This window comes from Amblyraja radiata, chromosome 5, assembly GCF_010909765.2.
Source record: "Amblyraja radiata isolate CabotCenter1 chromosome 5, sAmbRad1.1.pri, whole genome shotgun sequence".
Taxonomy (NCBI): Eukaryota; Metazoa; Chordata; class Chondrichthyes; order Rajiformes; family Rajidae; genus Amblyraja; species Amblyraja radiata.
This window is the reverse complement of record NC_045960.1, coordinates 29,188,183-29,205,803: the sequence shown is the minus strand read 5'-3', so window position 1 is coordinate 29,205,803 and position 17,621 is coordinate 29,188,183. Positions and strand designations below refer to the sequence as shown.

Genomic DNA, 17,621 nt, shown 5'->3' with positions numbered 1-17,621 from the left:
GCAAACCGAGAAGCCATTTACCCCAATCATGAACTGTTACCCCCCCCCCCCCCCCACCCTCAAGAGATGTCACCACCTCCATGCCGATAACTTGCAAAACGAGGGAAGCAATGCCATCAGCATGCACGAAGACAAAACAAATATTTTATCTTTTTTTTTTAATTGTATATTTGGAACTAACTATGATGGTTAGTGTCAACAGATGTCATTATACTTTCATTGTTGTGGCATAGATCATTACTACTTTATGATATCAAATGCCCCAGTGGTTTACAAAGAGGTGTGTGTTCGTTCAAGGAACAAGTTGACAATCTTTCTATTGTTGCGAGATCCTGTTTATCCAGTTAATAACTGTTATTTTTGTGGAAGGTTTCCAGGAAATTTAAGCAGCTTCAAATTGACTGTGAGGCAAGCTGATTTCCAATCTTCTACCTCTGCAGTACTTGGTTTTCCTACTCTTGCATCCCATCGATTGAACCAATATTCAATGATGAATGAAGGGGACTATGCTCTCCGGGAGCTCTGTTTCCAATGATACATGTACTATCTATGAAGAAAAGCAATGGAATTGGTTTAGTTTAGTTTGTTATTATTGTCGTGTGTACCGAGGTACAGTTAAAAGCTTTTTGTTGGGTGCTCTCCAGTCAGCAAGAAGACTATATGTGATTGATTACAATCAAGCTGTCCACAGTGTACAGGTACAGGATGTGTAAGAAGGAACTGCAGATGCTGGTTTAAACCGAAGATAGACACAAAAAGCTGAAGTAATTCAGTGGGACAGGCAGCATCTCTGGATAGAAGGAATGGGTGACGTTTCGTGTCGAGACCCTTCTTCAGACCTGAAAGGTCACCCATTCCTTCTCTCCAGAGATTCTGCCTGTCTCCAGTTACTCCAGCTTTTTGTATCTATATACAGATACAGGATAAAGGATATACCGTTTAGTGCAAGATAAAGTCCAGTAATGTCCGATTAAAGATAGTTTGAAGATCTCCAATGAGGTAAATGGTAGGTCAGGACTGCTCTCTAATTGGTGATGGTTCAATAGCCTGATAACAGCTGGGAACAAATTGTCCCTGAATCTGGAAATGTGCATTTTCAACCTTCTATACCTCTTGTCTGATGGGAGAGAGGAGGCAAGAGAGTGATCTGGGTGAGATAGACTTCACATTACTCATTGCAGCAAGACTACAGGCATCAGATAATACAGCTGACTGTCAACAGATTTCACCCTCCTCATGTTTTGGGACTCTCCCATTGATTGTTGATCTCCCAATAAAATTCAGAACAACAGTCACAGAGATGATCAGCACAGATACTGGACCTTCAGTTCACCACCATGTCTATGCCAGCTGCCTTGCCCTTCTTTCTGCTTCTCAACCCAACAAATTATTGCCAAATGAAAAGTTAACTATCCGAGGAAGGGTCCCTACCCAAAATGTCATCTGTCCATTCCTTCCACAGATGCTGCCTAACCAGTTGAGTTATTCCAACCCACAGGCGGCGTAACCGGGAGGGAGCTGGAGAAGTCGGGTGCGAGGGGCACGAACTGGTAGGAGGGTGAACCAGGGTAATGCCCCCAGCACCTTCAGGTAGGCTGCAGGAGATGCCCCCACGGCACAAAGATGGCCGGGCGAGGAGAGGAGAGGAGAGGGATGTCGGTTTGCTGCTCCAGTACATCGAGCGCGAAGGCTAACCACAGTTTAGACTGTGAATAATGCCGCCAACAATGTCGGCGCCCGCATGTGTAATATATGCAAAATAAATGTTACTGTGCAGTTGCATATGTGACAAATAAAAGCTCCATCGACTATTGACACTTGTTGATATATGCAAAAAAAATGTAATTAATTGTTATTATTGTTTTACAAGCATCCCACTCATTTCTATGAGGAACAGCACCTCATATTCCGTCTGGGGTCCTTGCGTCCTTATGGCATCAACATTGAATTCCCCCAATTTGGCTAGCCTGTGCTGTCTCCTCCCCTTCCTTCACCCTCTAGCTGTCTCCTCCCACCCTCCCATCCGCCCGCCCTCGGGCTCCTCCTCCTCCTCCCTTTTTCCTTCTTTCTTTCCCCACCCCCCATCAGTCTGAAGAAGGGTTTCGGCCCGAAACGTCGCCTATTTCCTTCGCTCCATAGATGCTGCTGCACCCGCTGAGTTTCCCCAGCAATTTTGTGTACCCACTCATTTCTATGTTCTCCAGCCAATTGAATCTTACTCGGACATGTGGCACAGAAGCTTTCCTGTGCGTCAATCAACCTGCTTTTTTCTTTCAGATATAAATGCAAAGTTCATTTTGGTGAAAAACAAGGGACTACAGATGCTGCAATTGTGTGCTGAGGGTAACTCAGAGGATCAGGCAGCATCTGTGGATGGAATTGACAGGCAGTGTTTCAGATCGGGACCATACTTCAGACTGATTGGATTATGAGGGAGAATAATAGAGGTAGAGGCAGGACAATAGAGGTAGAGGCAGGACAAAGCTTGACAAGCAATAGGCGGACACAGGTGAGGATTGAGGGGGGGGGGGGGGGGGGAGGGAGAGATAGACTGCACATGGGCAGAATAGGTGACAAAGGCTTGAGGTATAAAAGTGACAAGAGGATGTTAGATCCTTGATTAGTACAGGTGTTAATGGGGAGAAGGCAGGAGAATGGGGTTAGGAGGGAGAGATAGATCATCCATGATTGAATGGCAGAGTAGACTTGATGGGCCGAATGGCCTAATTCTTACTCCTGTCCCTTGTGACCCGATAAGGAGAGAAGAGGAGAAGTGAAATGTAAAGCCCGCCGGGATGATTATGGATGAAAGGGAACAGAAGGGAGAGAGGGGAGAAGAGGTCGAATAAAAGGGAAATGGAAGACTCAGGGATAGGAGTTGGGTGTACAAAGGAGGGGAAAGGAGCGGGGTGATGGGAGTGGTGGGAGAGATAGTGGGAGAAGTGTATGCATTGGGGTAAGGGGAGGGGGGGTGAACACACACAAGAGAAGTGGGTTAGGAGAATATTACTTGAAATTGGAGAATTCAATATTCATACTCTTGGATTGTTATAGCCCTGTCGGTGCGAGTTTATTCCAAGAGCTCTCCCGACTTTGCCCTGAATCGAACTCGGAGATTTACGGTAATGGCCACTCGTCGGTACTCAGGGCTCTCGTGGACATTTTTCAACATGTTGAAAAATCTTCACCACTTCCCGAGCTTACCTGCCGTTAGCGAGTCTTCCCGAGTACCTGCCGTTAGCATTATGAGCCGCTAAAAGACGTCCCCGAGCTCCGACGTACCCGCTACGTTCATTCTCCGTGCTTACCACGAGTTTGATTCTTTTTAAACTCGGGAGAGCTCTTGAATGAACTTGCACCGTGGGACAGGGCTATAAGCCACCCAAGTGAAAGTTCTTATTCTTAATATGGAACAGAGGTTAGCCACTGTTTTGCATTAATCAAAGAGGTTGTATTTGAAGCATAATCAACAATTTACTACTGAGCAATCAGTCTTTTCTGTTGACAATACTATAATCATGCCAGGGGAAAATTATGAGTCCACAATTATTTACTCCTGCAAATAACCAATTGGTTTCCCTTCCTTGTTGACAGATATGTAATAAAAATGGAAATGCAACAAGCAGCTGATGTCTGAAAAGAATTATGTGGCGTACAATATTAATATTATGTACTAATGCAGGTTACCCCAGGATATCAATAAAAATAATTCAACTGTTTGAACATAAACAAATTAGTTATGTTAATTATACACAGATGTTTCATTTTTTTCCCAAAAAACCCACCAGAACACATCTGAAGAGGCAACACAGCTCTCCTAACTGGTACAATTATGCCTGGCAGGGACCTGTTTGGAAATGTTAGTGTTTGCAGCACACTGCACATCATACTGCATCAGCTACTGTCTACCTTACTGGAGACCCTCAGACTATCTTTGATCATAGAAACATAGAAAATAGGTGCAGGAGTAGGCCATTCGGCCCTTCGAGCCTACACCGCCATTCAATATGATCATGGCTGATCACCCAACTCAGTATCCTGTACCTGCCTTCTCTCCATACCCCCTGATCCCTTTAGCCACAAGGGCCACATCTAACTCCCTCTTAAATATAGCCAATGAACTGGCCTCAACTACCTTCTGTGGCAGAGAGTTCCAGAGATTCACAACTCTCTGTATGAAAAATGTTTTTCTCCTCGGTCCTAAAGGATTTCCCTCTTATCCTTAAACTGTGACCCCCTTGTCCTGGACTTCCCCAACATCGGGAACAATCTTCCTGCATCTAGCCTGTCCAACCCCTTAAGAATTTTGTAAGTTTCTATAAGATCCCCCCTCAATCTCCTAAATTCTAGTGAGTACAAGCCGAGTCTATCCAGTCTTTCTTCATATGAAAGTCCTGACATCCCAGGAATCAGTCTGGTGAACCTTCTCTGTACTCCCTCTATGGCAAGAATGTCTTTCCTCAGATTTGGAGACCAAAACTGCATGCAATACTCCAGGTGTGGTCTCACTTCAACAATCGGACTTCAACAATCAACAATCAGTTCCATGATCTTGCTAACACTGAGAACAAAAGATTGTTGTTCTAGCACTCAACCAGATTATTGATTTCCTTAAAGATAGACACCAAATGCTGCAGTAACTCAGCAGGCCAGGCACCCTCTCTAGAGAAAAGGAATAGCTGACGTTTCAGGTCGAGACCCTCCTACAGACTGAGCTCTTCAGACAGATTTCCTTACTGTACTCTGACTCATCCAAATCCTGATTCCATATCAGATGATGTTACCAGCAAGAAGATGAAAAGCAGGATAAATCCAACAGAGTCCAAAGGTAATGACAGAGAGGCAAAAGAGAAGCCATTGCTGGTAACTCTCTGGTTACGACTAGAGGGACAAGAACAGGTGCATGCTATCCCATTTGCTAGATACCGGTGGAGAACTACCAGAAACGGTGCTCGACCAGTTGCCATCACAGAGTAGCATTCATGAACTTGGTCAGTGCCATTTTGAGGTGCAGTACAAACAGGGGGTTCAGGGCGAGATGGTCATAAGGTCACAACAGGTTCATGGTATTTGATGAAAGAAAGGTTAGGGATGGGGCAGGCCGCTGATAGTATATTATCTATCCATTGTTAGAACAGTATGAAAGTAATATCACTTTTGATTCACAATTTCATGGATTAAATAATTTGCTAGATTTAACCTCTAATTTATTTAATATTATTTGGCGCTCATCAGATAAAGGTCATCAGTGCGGAAAATAGAGATTTCCAAGTTTCAAGTGTCTACTGTCGGTGTCAGCTACTCCCACATCAAGGACATAGCCAGAGGGAGAGAACTTGCTATCAATACCCTCTCCAATTTCAGAAACTTTAAAAAATACTACAATTTTTTTTAAGGATTGAATGTGATGACGATTCTGTGGCTTCTTAGATGAAATACTCCAGGGAAGACCTTGCACTGATAGTGACCCAAATACCTTCTGATAAGCAACAAACATCTTGGCGAGAAATCTGATGTACAGACCAGGCCCATGTTGCAGGCAGTGAAGAAAGCTAATGGCATGTTGGCCTTCATAGTGAGAGGATTTGAGTATCGGAGCAAGGAGGTCCTGCTGCAGTTGTACAGGGCCCTGGTGAGACCGCACCTGGAGTGTTGTGTGCCATTTTGGTCTCCTAATTTGAGGAAGGACATTCTTGCTATTGAGGGAGTGCAGCGTAGGTTCATCAGGTTAATTCCTGGGAAGGCGGGACTGACGTATGATGAAAGAATGGGTCGACTGGGCTTATATTCACTGGAATTTAGAAGGATGAGAAGGGATCTTATAGAAACATAAAATTCTTAGGATTGGACAGGCTAGATGCAGGAAAAGTGTTCCCGATGTTGGGGTAGTCCAGAACCAGGGGCCACAGTTTAAGAATAAGGGGTTGGCCATTTAGGACTGAGATGTGGGAACACTTTTTCACCCAGAGAGTTGTGAATCTGTGGAATTCTCTGCCACACAAGGCATTGAAGACCAATTCACTGGATGTATTCAAGAGAGAATTAGAGAATTAGGCTAATGGAATCAAGGGATATGGGGAAAAAGCAGGAACGGGGTACTGATTTTAGATGATCAACCATGTCATATTGAATGGTGGTGCTGGCTCAAAGGGCTGAATGGCCTACTCCTGCACCTAATGTCTATGTTTTGATGCCGACAGATCCATCTATCCCTGATCATTAAGCGTCATGCAAGAATAGGGCTGGGATGACTCTCACTTTAATATTCTTCATTTTCAGTGCACAAGAACCCCTATTGAACCATCATAACCTGTGTGAATCAAATTAAGGAAAGAAATTCCTTATCCACCACATCAACATTTTACTGTGGTGTCCCAAATTTGGAACCCATCGACACTTATAAACCTTTTCTCCTCACACAGAAGCAAAATTGAGTTTTAGGGTAGAAGGAAAAAATACCCAGCACCAAATTAACATTTTAAAGATGAATGAAAAGAGCATAAAGTGGACCGTAATTGAGCCTTAAATCATCTCATTTATGAAATGTTACTTTTTTTGCTTTCATCTGCAGTATAGAATCTATATTTACATTTAAGATCACAATGCACAGCTACATTAAAAAAAAACATGCATGTGGTAAAAACAAATAGAGGTGCCCACCACATTACTGGGGTTTACGGTTGCCAAACAACATGCCCCATCTACATTAGTCCCACCTGCCTAAATTTGGCCCATATCCTTCTAGACCTATTCTATGCACGTACCTGTCCAAATGTTTTTTTAAACATTATGATGGTATCTGCATCAACTACCTCCTCTGACAGCTCATTCCATATACCTACCACCTTTTGTATAAAAAAGTTGCTCCTCAGGTTCCTATTAAATCTTTCTCCCCTCACCTTAAACCAATGTCCTCTAGTTCTTTATTTCCCTACCCTGGATAAAAGACTTTGCTTTTTCCCTATTTATTCCCCTCATAATCTTATACATCTATTATAAGATCACCTCTCATCCATCTGCACTCCAAGGAATAGAGTCCCAACCTGTCAACCTCTCCCTTAGGCCCTCGAGTCCTGGCAACATCCTTGTAAATCTTCTCTCCACACTTTCCAGATCAACAACAGCCACATGGAAATTCGAGGAACAGCACCTCATATTTCACTTGGGCAGATGACAACACAGCAGTACGAATATTGATTTCTTAAATTTCAGGTTGCCCCTGCATTCCCTCTCTCTCCGCCCCTCCCCCACCCTAGTCATCCTGCTGGTCCCACTGTTTGCATCCATATATCCCTTCATTACCACCTCTCCCAGAGCCAACAATGGACCATTGTGGGCTCCACCTTTTCTTGGTCATCGGTGCCGGCTCTGATTTGTTATGTACGTTTTCAAACCTCTAGTTTCCCTCTCCCCTGACTCTCAGTCTGAAGAAGGGTCTCGACCTTAAAAGTCACCTATTCCTTTTCTCCAGAGATGCTGCCTGACCCGCTGAGTTACTCCAGCATTTTGTGTCAATCTGCGGTGTAAACCAGCAACTGCAGTTCCTTCCTAAACATCCTTCATCTAACAGAGTGCCCAAAACTGAACAGAATATTCCAAATGTAGCCTCTTAGACTTTGGTGTCAAATAATATCCACTGAGATGTTAAATAATATCCACTGAGTAAAAAAATACAAATGCCCTACTTTCACTAGAGTACTATTCTCAACAGACATACAGAGGCAAATAGAGATAAAGAAGCTGTCAAACCTTCCTTCCACTGTAGTTAGTACACAGAAAGCATGAGAATGCCACCGTCACATTTTTGAAATGCTTCCATAATCTTTTCCTATATCTTCCCACATCTGACTGAAAATTACATCACTGTTTCTGGGATTTTCCAGCAAACACCTTTTATAAAAGCTGCATTATTTAAACAGAAGACCCACCCTCGGGGCCTTCTAAGGGAACACCACTTCCTCCCCCCACCCCCACCCAATAATATTCAGGTTAGATACTCCAGATTGTTATTCCCATGCCAATCACAGACAAGAACTTCCACAAATCCCCCCTCCTTCCTACAAATCCAAGTGTGATCTGATGCAAACAAACCCCATTAAAAAAACTTGCAGATCATTTCTACTGGGCGACTCTACGATTTCAAAAAAAAATTCTCTGAGCATAACTTCAGCTGGAAAATAGCTGACCCCCTGACAACTCTGTTGCTGAAGTGTGCACATTTAATAATAAACAAGGCTTTATCTTAACTATTCCCAGCTTCCAACCGGCTTTGAACAATTCCACCTTGTCCCCACTAACTTACAACAGGCCATTCTTAGTTCCTGTAATTCCCTCTACAAACCTCACTGCCTTCCTCTCACTTCATTGAAACATTTTGCTTTAAGCAATCCTTTTATTTAAAAAAAAACAAGCACTTCCCATCTCACCTTTGACACAGTATTCAAGTCTTAAGATTGAGGATTGAACAGTAGATGCTGGAATATTGCGTAGAACACTAAGTGATGAAGGTCTACTTCTTAGATAGAGTTGTTTTTCACACATTAAAACACATCATATAGATCGGTGCAAGCTCATCCCACATACACCATAATGAAGAATATTTTAATTCCTTACTTGTCAATTTATTAAATGGCTACTTTCTGGAAACTTCGATTAAACCCAATTTGTAATGTTAAACAATTCATAATAACCTTGGATAGCCGAACACTTCTAAATACCTGCATCGTTTAACTTTTGGAAAAAAGAAATCAATTAACCATGTGTATGTGGACTGCAAAAAGTTGTAAACACTGCCCATGCCATCACCGGCTCTGACCTCCCCACCATCGAAGGGATCTATTGTAGTCGCTGCCTCAAAAAGGCAGCCAACATCATCAAAGACCCACACCATCCTGGCCACACACTCATCTCACCACTGCCATCAGGAAGAAGGTGCAGGAGTCTGAGAACTGTAACGTCCAGGTTCAGGAACAGCTTCTGCCCTACAGCATCAGGCTATTAAACACTACAACCTCATAAGCTATGAACTACAATAAAATATTATTATTATTGCAGTTATTGTTTGTTCTTTTTTTTCTGAGTTTTTGTTATATTATTTATTATGTTTACATATTCTGTTGTGCTGCAGCAAGTGAGAATTTCATTGTGCTAATCTAGGGACATATGACAATAAAACACTCTTGACTCGACTGTCACATTTTTTCAATCAAGTGTATAAATTGAAACAAAATGTAACTTTCACGTTACCTTTAGTTAACCACATTGTTTCGATGCTGAAACATATGTTGCCAACACTGTTGCAAGACACCGATCGGTTTGTTTGTTTGTCGGTTGCTTTAAATAAACCGTAAACATAAACAAACGCAAAGGTAGTAAATTTCGAGGCTGTCACAGTTCAGGAACAATGAACAAATCCAACATCTTGGAACACAGCACGTGAGAGGAAGGACATTATTGCCATAGAGGGAGTGCAGAGAAGGTTCACCAGGCTGATTCCTGGGATGTCAGGACTGTCTTATGAAGAAAGACTGGATAGACTTGGTTTATACTCTCTAGAATTTAGGAGATTGAGAGGGGATCTTATAGAAACTTACAAAATTCTTAAGGGGTTGGACAGGCTAGATGCAGGAAGATTGCTCCCGATGTTGGGGAAGTCCAGGACAAGGGGTCACAGCTTAAGGATAAGGGGGAAATCCTTTAAAACCGAGATGAGAAGAACATTTTTCACACAGAGAGTGGTGAATCTCTGGAACTCTCCGCCACAGAGGGTCATTGGCTATATTTAAGAGGGAGTTAGATGTGGCCCTTGTGGCTAAGGGGATCAGAGGGTATGGAGAGAAGGCAGGTACGGGATACTGAGTTGGATGATCAGCCATGATCATATTGAATGGCGGTGCAGGCTCGAAGGGCCGAATGGCCTACTCCTGCACCTAATTTCTATGTTTCTATGAGAGCGCAGAGGTCCAAATAACAAGGCGGCTCCTGGTCCACGTATCACCGCCGCTTGCATTCACTCACTGTCTGGGTCATCTCCAGCAGATCGGTGGCGCAAACTCGACCTGCTTTCTTCAACTCCACCGCCACCTGCCTTCCTCTCTCCGCTCTGTCTCTCTCTGTCTACCCCTCTCTCTCCCCCTCTCTCCCCCTCACTCTCTCCCTCCCCCTCTATCTCCCTCTACCCCGCTGTCTCCTCCTATCTCTCCCCTCCTCCCCCCATCTCCGTCTCTCCCTCTTTCTCCGTCTGTCTCTCTCTTTCTCCGTCTCTCTCCCTCCCAGCACACAGAACTTCACCCAACACAAGCCCTCAACAACAGCCAGGGCCAATGCACCAACGCAAACGCTAACACGCACACACATACCTGGAAAACAACCTCGCAACCCGCTCAAATACAAAGGTGCTACAGAAAGTTTACCTCTGGGTTAAATTGTGTAGTTCATTCTTTTGCTCGCTCAACGGATGTTCGAGGGTTTGACGAGAAGCTCAGGCTTTCTACCCGGGCTATCTCACTTTCTAACTGCGCAGATTAAACCCGGCAGTTTGCACAATGCTCGCTTCAAGCCCCCGCTTCAAGTGGCTGGTTTACGCGACCTCTGCGGGACGCTGGTAAACATTGCAACTCAGCGCCACTGGCCTGCACTGACCCCTGCGGTGTACAGGCACATACTGCAAAGTAGCGGCACCTTCCCAAAAATAAGACCAACACCAGTGGTGGACACAAGGAACTGCACATGCAATGACTCTTACAAACTTCTACAGATGTCGAGATTCAATAGGAACCTGAGGGGTAACTTTTTCTACACAGGGTGGTGGGTGTATGGAACCAGCTGCTGGAGGAGGTAGTTGAGGCAGGCAATATCGCAACGTTTAAGAAACATTTGGCCAGGAACGTGGATAGGACAGGTTTAGAGGGATAATGGGCTAAAGGCAGGCAGGTGGGACTAGTGTAGTTGGGACATGTTGGTCGGTGTGGGCTAGTTGGGCAGAAGGGCCTGTTTCCACGCTGTATGACTCTATGACTCCACGACTATGCACTATAGAAAGGGTTGCGTCACAGCTTGATTTGGGAACAGTTCTGCCTAAGACGGCAAGAAATTGCAGAGAGTTGTAGATGTAGACCAGTCCATCACAGACCAGACTTTCCACCATTGACTCTATCTACACGTCACAGACCTGGACAAGCAGCCAACATAATCAAAGATCAAAAAGATATTAGTGCAAAGCACAATGAGAAAACAAGTCCATGGTTGTGCAAAAGGGGGTGTATAATATAGACACAAAGTGCTGGAGTAACTAAGCAGATCGGGCAGCATCTTTGGAGAAAAGGGATGGGTGACATTTTGCGTTGTGACCCTTCTTCAGGCTAGTAAGAGTCCTGAAATATCTCGGTCTGAAGAAAGGTACCAACCCCGAACATCACCCATCCCTTTTCTCCAGAGATGCTGTCCGACCTGTTGAGTTACTCCAGCACTTTGTGCCTATCATTGGTATAAACCAGCATCTGCAGTTCTTTATTTCTACAGGTGGTCCATAATGTTCCTTTGTCGGGGTGGGATAAGGTTTGTGCAGGTTGGTTCATGACCTGATTGTTGCAGGAAAGTAGCTATTCCTGAACCTGGCAGCTCGGGCTTCTGTGTCTCCTGCCTGATGATAGCAGCAAGAGGAAGGCATGGCCCGAATGATGGTGATCCTTAAAGATAGACACCGCCTTCTTGAGACAGCACCACATTTGGTGGTGGGGAGGCGAAGGGTCAGAAGAAGAAGGTTCCTGACCTGAATTGTTGCCTGCCAATTCCTTCCAAAGATGCTGCCTGACCCGTCAAAGATGCTGCCTGCTATGTCCCTGACTCAGCAAAACACAAAGATCTTCCAGCACTTTGTGTTTCGCAGAGAGAACATTTCATATGATTGGAGAGCAGTAAATAAGGAAGGTAATTAATGATTAGTGTAAGAACAGTTGTAGAATAACTATTGAAAAAAACTCACGATTAATCTGGACCAGGAAAGGCAGCATTGATTAGGAACAATGAGCATTGCTTTGTTCAGGAGAGGTCCTATCTGACTAGTTTGACAATCATTCAAAGTGACTCTTTAGATGAAGGTTGAGCTTTTGATGTAATTCCACTTTGCCTCAGTCAGGTCTTTGGAGAGGTCCCACGTGGGAAACTGGTCCAAAGAGGAAGAGTCCATGGAATCTAGAGATATTTGACAAATTGGATGTGGAATTAGCTGGACCCTCAGTGCTGGTGCCCACAGGATTGTGCACTCAGTCCCTTGCTCTATTCCTTAAAACCCTATGATTAGCCAGGTATAATCATATGTCAATCCAATTTCTAAATTCATCCATGATAACACTCGTCCACCAAAACAACAACAGTGAGATAAGGGAGAGAGAGTGTAATGGTGTCAGACAGGCAACTTCATCAACTAGAGTGTGGACCTGACCTCCCATTTACCTCATTGGAGACCTTTGAACCATTTTTAATCAGACTTTATCTTACACTAAATGTTGTATCCTTTATCTGTACACTGTGGACGACTTTGTTAGGCGTAGTCTTTTCTTTGACTGGATAGATAGCACGCAAACAAAAGCTTTCACTGTACCTCGGTACACGTGACAATAATAAATTAAACAAAACAATAACCTACCCCTTACTGTCAGCAAGATGAAATGATTGGTTTTTGGCCTCAGGAAGCGAGTAGGGGAATGGTGAGCGTAATTCTAACCTCATCATCGGATCGGCTTTAGTTTAGTTTAGAGATATAGCACAGAAACAAGCCCTTCAGCCCACCGAGATCGCCCCGTACACCTACACACTAGGGACAATTTACAATTTTTACCGAAGCCAGTTTACTTACAAACCTGTACATCTTTGGAGTGTGGGAGGAAACGTGAGCACCCGGAGAAAAAACCCATGTGGTCACAGGCAGCACCTGTAGTCAAGATTGAACCCAGGTCTCTGGCGCTGTAAGGCAGCAACTCTACCGCTGCGCCACTGTGCCACCCAAAACTAAGTGTCTGAGATTGTCTGGCATTTTTGCACTTCCCAGATGAAGGAGAATGAGTCATGAATTCATCCCAGAAAAATTTTCTCTCCTGTTTCAATACCTAAGCAGGGATATTATCCACTCTTAGGTGCATTTTAAACTCCTGCCAGACCAGGATAAAATCAAAGCTGGTGCACGTGGTTTACCTTGGGATGAAAACAAGTTTATTGACATTAAAGTCAGAGGTTTGGTTGAAGAGTGGGTACTGCCTGCTTCTCCTTCATTAATAAGCTCATCTCCAGTACTGGTTTTCATTGGAATGATTCCTTGGGTGTTTAGGCCACATATGGTCTTCACAACTTCCAAGACATACAAGAGCAGTGAGATCATGATGAAACTACCATCGCCCAAGTGTCTAGAAATTCTTCTGCATAGTGCTGTTCCTCTTCAGCCCTCCATGATTGAAGATTGTTTAAATCAGAATAAATCATATTTGGATTAAAACATAGAAACGTAGAAAATAGGTGCAGGACTAGGCCATTCGGCCCTTCGAGCCTGCACCGCCATTCAATATGATCATGAAGTAGAAATAAGGAACTGCAGATGCTGGATCACAAAAGAAGATGCAAAGTGCTTGAGTAATTCAGCGAGTCAGATAACATCCCCGGAGAACATGAATAGGTGATGTTTCAGGTTGGGACCCTTCTTCAGACCAGACCCAACCTAAAATGTCACTTGTCCATGTTCTCAGGGGATGCCACCTGACTCACGGAGTTACTCTGACACTTTGTGTCTTCCCATACCAATGGTGGAATTTGACAAGACACTTCATGTCACCTGTGACCCCAATGTGATTCCGGTTTTTGGGACAGACAAGATGACATCAATCCTTGTTACTGATGGAGCAATGCAGAGAAACCTGGACCACATTGTCCAGGGTTGCATGTCATATGGCACTCCCAGGAGAATGTGGTCATAGAACTGGGAAACAGGCCCTTCTGCCCAACTTGCCCGTGCTGACCAAGATGCCCCATCTACGTTGGCGATAAATTTCATCGTCTTACTCTGCTTTCGGTGAGAGGTGACTATAGTTATAGAACATAGAACAATCCAGAACATAGAACAACCCAGCCCACAGTGAACATAATGCTAAGTGAAACTAATTTCCTCTGCCTGCACATCCCTCCATATACACGTGCCTATCTAAAAGTCTCTTATGTCTATTAAACCTGTGAAATGCTGCACATTCTCCAGGGTCTCGTCATGAATCTTTATTGCTGGAGTGCAGTGTTGGGCAGCAGGAGCGGGTTGGTGGAGGATCGTTATCTTCTGAATATTGAGTGTAGGCCTGGCAAGCTTTAATGAAAGTATTGACGTTGACTTGGAGCTCAGCCACAGTACAGGCACAAATGCACCACAATTTACTTCATTTCAAATGCATTTATTGATTCTTTTTCTACCACCCTCATAAATAAGGAATTCCACACTATAACAATTCTATGAATACAAGCATTTTCTTCAGTTCCTCCTTGTCTCAAGTCTTAAATCTGTGTCCTCTTCCTGAACCATCTAGGAATAGCTTCAATTCCACATACATAATCTAAATCAGACCTCTTTAAATCCTCCTCTCAGCCTTCATTAAAAATAAAACAAACTTCAATGACTATTTCTTCATAAAAAAGACAAAGGTCCTATCATTTCTTGCCTAACATCGTTGTGGGATTTGCAGCAGTTTGCGAGTATCATGTCTCTCCCACAGATGTAAGAAGAATTTGTGGTGTGAATATTTTTCACCATTTATTAGCCGATGTATGAGTGTTGCCCAAGCATTAGGCAATTCAAAGGCCAGATAGCATATTCTCAAAAAGCATAATCCCACCAAGAAGGAATACTCTATTACTTAATACCTTTAACAGAAGCATAGGTCAACAAAGCTCTTGAATTCTCTACCTCAGAAGTTTATGGAGGCTCGGTCATTGAAGGTATTGAGAGAAAGGCGTTGAAGAGGTTTTTAGAAGGAGTTTGCATGTGCAACCTGTGACCACATGGGTTTCCTCCGGATGCTCCGGTTTCCTCCTACATCTCATAGATGTGTGGGTTTGTAGGTTAATTGGTCACCGTAAATTCCCCTTAGGTTGTCAGGAGTGGATATTAAATTGTGATAACATCGAACTAGTGTTAACGGGTCACTGATGGTCAACGTGGACTTGGTGGGTGGAAGGGCCTGTGTCCGTGCTGTATCTCTCTTTGAAGTCTAGTCAGGGGGTGGTAAATCTGTGGAATTCATTGCCACAGAAGGGCGGCATAGTGGCGCAGTGGTAGAGTTGCTGCCTTACAGTGCCAGAGACCCGGGTTCATTCCTAACTATGGCTGATTGTCTGTACTGGGTTTGTATGTTCTCCCCATGACCTGCGTGGGTTTTCTCTGGGATCTCCAGTTTCCTTCCATGCTCCAAAGACGTACAGGTGTGTAGGCTAATTGGCTTGGTATAATTGTAAATTGTCCCAAGTGTGTGTAGGATAGTATTAGTGTACGGGGATCGCTGGTCGGTGCAGACTCGGTGGGTCCAAGGGCCTGTTTCCGCACTGTATCTCTAAACCAAACTAAAGAAATCAGTGGAGGCCGTCAATGGATATTTTTAAGGTGGAGATTGACAGATTCTTGATTAGTACGGGGCTCAGGGGTTATGGGGAGACGGCAGAAGAATGGGGTTGAGAGGGAGAGATAGATCAACCCTGATTGAATGGTGGAGGAGAATTGATGGGCTGAATGCCTTAATTCTGCTCCTATAACATGAATTTATGAACATGGATAGGCAAGGAATAAAGGGATATAGATCATGGATCGTGCAGCAGATAAGATTAGTTTATCGTGGCATCATGTTCGGCACAGACATTTTGGGACAAATGGCATGTTCACAAGTTCACGTTCTATTTGTTGCGTGCAATCTATTCAGCGGAAACACTATACATGATTATAATCAAGCCGTCCTGAAGGGCCTGATGACTGCACCTGCTATTTCTGAGCTTTTGAAAGACAAGCATCGATAAGACTTTTAAAACTGTAATACAAGTTCACAAGTTATAGGAGTAGAATTAGGCCATTCGACCCATCGAGTTTATTCCCCCATTCACTCATGGCTGATCTCCTAATCCCATTTTCCTGCCTTCTCCCCATAACCATTGACACCCGTTCTAATCAAGAATTTGTCTACATCTGCCACTAACTTGGCCGCCACAGCCCCCTGTGGCAATGTGTTCCTGTGCTGTACTTTTCTAAGTTTGAGTAGATGTGTATTTAAATGATTAGGGAATGGAATGCTATGGGATCTGGCAGTGGAGATGAAGCAAGAGAGTCAAGAAGAGTCAAGTGTGTTTTATTGTCTTATATTAGGCCTGGGGCAGATTGACCATGGTCATACTGAACCCAGCTTTTTACAATATATATTAATGATCTGGATGAGGGAATTGAAGGCAATATCTCCAAGTTTGCGGATGACACTAAGCTGGGGGGCAGTGTTAGCTGTGAGGAGGATGCTAGGAGACTGCAAGGTGACTTGGATAGGCTGGGTGAGTGGGCAAATGTTTGGCAGATACAGATTGGATAAATGTGAGGTTATCCATTTTGGTGGCAAAAACAGGAAAGCAGACTATTATCTAAATGGTGGCCGACTTCGAAAAGGGGAGATGCAGCGAGACCTGGGTGTCATGGTACACCAGTCATTGAAAGTAGGTATGCAGGTGCAGCAGGCAGTGAAGAAAGCGAATGGTATGTTAGCTTTCATAGCAAAAGGATTTGAGTATAGGAGCAGGGAGGTTCTACTGCAGTTGTACAGGGTCTTGGTGAGACCACACCTGGAGTATTGCGTACAGTTTTGGTCTCCAAATCTGAGGAAGGACATTATTGCCATAGAGGGAGTGCAGAGAAGGTTCACCAGACTGATTCCTGGGATGTCAGGACTGTCTTATGAAGAAAGGCTGGATAGACTTGGTTTATACTCTCTAAAATTTAGGGGATTGAGAGGGGATCTTATAGAAACTTATAAAATTCTTAAGGGGTTGGACAGGCTAGATGCAGGAAGATTGCTCCCGATGTTGGGGAAGTCCAGGACAAGGGGTCACAGCTTAAGGATAAGGGGGAAATCCTTTAAAACCGAGATGAGAAGAACTTTTTTCACACAGAGAGTGGTGAATCTCTGGAACTCTCTGCCACAGAGGGTAGTCGAGGCCAGTTCATTGGCTATATTTAAGAGGGAGTTAGATGTGGCCCTTGTGGCTAAGGGGATCAGAGGGTATGGAGAGAAGGCAGGTACGGGATACTGAGTTGGATGATCAGCCATGATCATATTGAATGGCGGTGCAGGCTCGAAGGGCCGAATGGCCTACTCCTGCACCTAATTTCTATGTTTCTATGGTGGGGCAGGCTTTAAGGACCGAGTGGCTTACTCTTGCTTACATTTTCTTGTGTTGTCAAGTGGCCTAACGAACAATGCAGGGGGTTCGTCAGCTGTCTCCACCTTCAGAGCACAAAGGTGACACAAAAGTGACCAGTACAGGTGTCAGGGGTTATTGGGAGAAGGCAGGAGGATGGGGTTGAGAGGGAAAGATAGATCAGCCATGATTGAAAACCGGAGTAG

At 44.1% G+C, this 17,621-nt stretch overlaps 1 protein-coding gene across 4 annotated transcripts in view; it reads right to left on the bottom strand.

The window, feature by feature from the left end:
- ankrd6 (ankyrin repeat domain 6) overlaps positions 1-10,595 on the bottom strand; it is a 113,215-nt gene extending 102,620 nt beyond the window's left edge. For all 4 annotated transcript variants that reach the window (XM_033020860.1, XM_033020865.1, XM_033020864.1 and 1 more), the window contains exon 1: positions 10,413-10,595. The gene's annotated coding sequence lies outside the window, so the exon portion shown is untranslated. The remainder of the gene's footprint in view (positions 1-10,412) is intronic.
- Positions 10,596-17,621: the final 7,026 nt, after the last annotated feature.